The sequence below is a fragment of the Chelonoidis abingdonii genome, chromosome 7, assembly GCF_003597395.2.
Source record: "Chelonoidis abingdonii isolate Lonesome George chromosome 7, CheloAbing_2.0, whole genome shotgun sequence".
Lineage (NCBI taxonomy): Eukaryota > Metazoa > Chordata > Testudines > Testudinidae > Chelonoidis > Chelonoidis abingdonii.
Window position 1 is genome coordinate 66,394,553 of NC_133775.1, and position 4,092 is coordinate 66,398,644.

Below are 4,092 nucleotides of genomic sequence, written 5' to 3' on the forward strand. Positions count from 1 at the left end.
ACACGCCCCAAATCTCAGTCAGTGTGGAACCACACTGTGTGATTTCTTCCTAGAACTTTAGAAGAAACAGATTAATAAAACCAGCGCCTTTACATATACTACTAATTATGTAAAACACAAGATTTTCCCATTTCAAGGACAATTTTAACCAGACTCTGAGAAACTTTCATGGAGAGTGCATCAGCTACTTTGTTCGAAGCTCCTGAATGTGTTGAATTTCAAATCAAAATCTTGGAAAGCTAAACTCCATCGAAGCAATTTTTGTTGTTTCCCTTGCAGTATGAAGCCACTTAGCACAGCATGGTCAGTTTGGAGCTGGACAGCCATCTCCAAACGTAATGGGCGTAGCTTTTCCAGGGCATCACACAATGACGTAGCATTCTTTTTCACTGATGACCAGATGGCTTTCAGCTCATCAGACATTTTTTGCTGATGAAAACCCGACAGGATGAAATTCTTGATCCGGTCCTTTCTGCATTAAAACTGCTCCTACACCACGCTCAATGCATCTGTGGTTACTAGAAGGGTTGTCAAAGTCTGGGCCCTTAGCACAGGTCGACATGAGTTGCCTTAAGCTGGGTAAAGGCCTTTTGACACTCATCATCCACTTAACTGCATTTGACTGGTCTTTTTGGTCAGGTCTGTTTAGGGGCAGTGATTTGGCTGTAGTTGGTACAAATCGCTGTTAATATCCGGCCAAGCCTAGAAGGATTGGACCTGTTTCTTTGACTTTGGGACAGCCACTTTTGATAGCATCCACCTTGGCCTGTAGGAGTATCGTTCCTTGACCACCTGGTGTCCAAGGTAAGTCACTCTGTTTTGGCCTATTTGACACTTTTAGCCCTAACAGTTAGTCCTGCTGCCTGATGCGCTCGAAGACTTTTTCCAAGTGTTCCAGGTCTTCTGCCCAGGAATCAGAAAAAATGGCCACATCATCGAGGTAGGCAACTGCAGATTCTCCCAATCCTGCTAGGGAGACCATCTACAAGTCTTTGGAAGGTGGCGGGTGCATTTCACAGCCAAAAGGAAGCACATTAAATTCAACACCCTTGCATAGGTGATGAAGGCTGACCTTTCTTTGGCAGGTTCATCTAGCGGTACCTGCCAGTAACCCTTGGTTAAGCCTATTGTAGAGATGAACTGGGCACGTCCCAATTTCCAATAGCTCATCGGTGCATCGGTGGATAGTTGTCGAGGACGAGTTACAGCATTTTAGCTTACGGTAGTCACGCAAAGCATATCCCCATCTGGTTTGGGAACTAGAACCACTGGAGATGCCCATGCACTGTTAGAGGGGTGGATTATACCCATCTGTAGCATGTTTTGGACTCCCCATTCTATAGCAGCTTGGCATGAGGAGACACCAGTAGGGTGGGTTCAAACTGGGTGACATTACCTGTGTCAATGGAATGTATTGCCCGTTCAGTCCGTCCTGGGGTGGCTGAATACTGGGCAAAGCTAGTGCACAGCCCTGTGATCTGTTGCCAACTGCAGACGTTCCGGGTTGTGGAGAGGTTCCCCCCACCCCCCCCCCCTCTTCCACGCTCACCATCACTATTCCTTCGTAGTAGACACCTTCAGGCTACTCAGCATATCTCCTCCCTGGGTGTAAACTGACAAATCTTTACTTCTCTGCGAATAAAAGGGCTTTAGAGAGTTAACAATGTCAATTTAGGCTTTAGGGTTGAGATGGGAGATGCTATGAGATATTACAAGCTCCCAGGTACTCCTTGGACCGGAAAGGCCCTTCCCATGATGCTTCCATCTTATGGGCCTGTGCGCCTTAAGACATAACTGTTTCCTACTTGAAGGAATGTATCTCTGGTATGTTTATCATAACAGGGCCTTTTGCTCTTCTTTGAGCCTTCTTTAGGTTTTCTTAGCGGTAAGAGTGCGCAAGGTGTTTGTAGTTTTGCTCCAAGTTAGATGCTTGTTCTGGAGAAGGCGTAAACCCCTCCCATTGCTGCTTCACCACTGTAATGGCCCCTTAACTCAGATGGCCATACGCAGTTCGACATGGTGAAAACTCTAAAACTGGGATGTGGTACAAGCCCAGTAGGCAAAAAGCAGACTGCTGCACACTAGACCAATCATTGGAGTTGAATTTACGAAGAATTTACATATCATGCCCCAAAGTTCCATTTAAACCTCTCCACCAGGCCATTGGTTGATGGTGAGTAAGGGGTGCAACCCAAGTGATTCATGCCATGAACGCTTCCCACATTTCTTTCATGGTCCCGACAGGAAAATTATTCCGAATCTGTAAGGAATGTCGGATGGCCAACTAACCCTGGCAAAAAATGTCTGCTAAAATGGCACCACAGTCTGAGCCCTGGTGTTGCTTAGAGCTACTGCTTCCGGCCATCAGGAGACAAAATCAGTATTGCTCTCATGGGCTTGTATATATGAAAGACCAGAATACAAGCTACTGCGCTCGAATGGATCAAAGGAGGGCGGAGAGGGGCTTTGACTAGCTTAGGGCTTTCCACGAGTTGGCACACCTCACAAGACTGGACATAATTAGCAACATCTCAAATTCCCTCCAGTGAAGGACTTCCCAAACTTTGTTATCACCCCAGAATGGCACAAGAGCTTAGTATAGTAATACCAACTGTCGTTGAGGATCCAGCCTGGTCACAAGAATTCCTGATAAAAGTCTATGTTCTAAACAAAACCGGGTTCGGGTTAGAAGCAGCTGAGAGGTGTGTGGAGGCTCCGTGCCGCTGGCCCAGCTTTCTGAGGCTGTCATCTGCCTTCTGCCAGCCTGGAACTTGTCCCTTGTAGGCTGAGAATCAGTCCTCCTTACTGTGGACTTGGGCTTGGTCCCTCTGGAAGCTATGTAGGTGAAGGGGTTGTTTTCGTTGATGTGAACCGCTTTCTGCTGTGCACATGGATATTCAGGCTCTGGCATGAGGCCTCTTGGAAGGTTGCTGCTGCTTCTGCCAGTTCAGGCCTGCTGTCCTCCGGTGTTGGAGTGGTAATGCGTTTGCAAGCGCTGGCGTCAGTGCTGGCAACGGTTCTGGGCTGGACTGCTCTACCAGTTCTGGTTCTGGACTGATGTACTATGGCAGTTTGCAGTCGGTTGGCCGGGGATTCCGGTTCTCCACCTTTGTCGGGTCTCTGGTAACTACAGACGGGACCCTTTGGATGGCTCAGAACAGGGATTGGTGCTGAAGCTTGCCTGGCTTGGCTGGCGTGTGCATCCCCACTACTTGGCCCGCGTCACCTGGTTGGCCAAGTCTTCCCCCAGTAGCATGGGATGGATAATTGTTAATAGACTTGCCCCAAAATCCACATTCCTGACCAGCCTTGTACTGGACAGGCGAATCACGCGTAGGCAATTTTACAGATTTTGACATGAATCGGAAATTGTCACTTGGGCCTCTCTGGGTTGATGAATTTGGGGTTCACTAAAGGATTGGGGTGGAAAGCTGACATTGTTGCCCCAGTGTCTCTCCATGTGAATAACCTCTTTCTGCCACTCTCACAAGTTTCCCTTCTCTCGAGGGTATTTGAAGCAGGCATCTGGGCCTGGGATCTTTGGTGTGTGGGTGTGTAACGAACTGCACTCGGTTGGGTTCTGGGGGCAGTGTTGGCCTTAATATGTCCGTTTATTACATTTAAAACATACCCAGCTGCTGGTCACGGTTCGAGGTGGGTTGCGTGGAGACTGGTGAGGTGGACGAAATACGGTGTCTGGGCTTCCCTGGGTGTTAGGTGGGGTCTTGGTTGGCCTCGCTGATAGGCGGTTTATTTTCAGTTTGCCCCTCTGATATTTGCCTCCCGCTTATAGTTTTTTTTCTTTTCTGCCATTTCCCCATCTGGCTCGCAATCTCTCCTGCCTCGTTACAGTTGGGGTTTCCTTATCTAGTATGTAGCTTTCTATTTCCTCAGAACACTCTCTAAGAACTGCTCCATTTCCATTAGGAAGGACAGCTCGTTCCAAGAGTTAACATTTGCCTCCTGATATTCCAGGCATTCCATCTTTCATGTGCGTAGCATGTCGGGTAAATGACACAAGTTGTTTCCACCTTAGGGCTCTGGGAACCGCTGACTAGGGCATGCTCAGGTGTTAGCCCATTTCTGATTTGC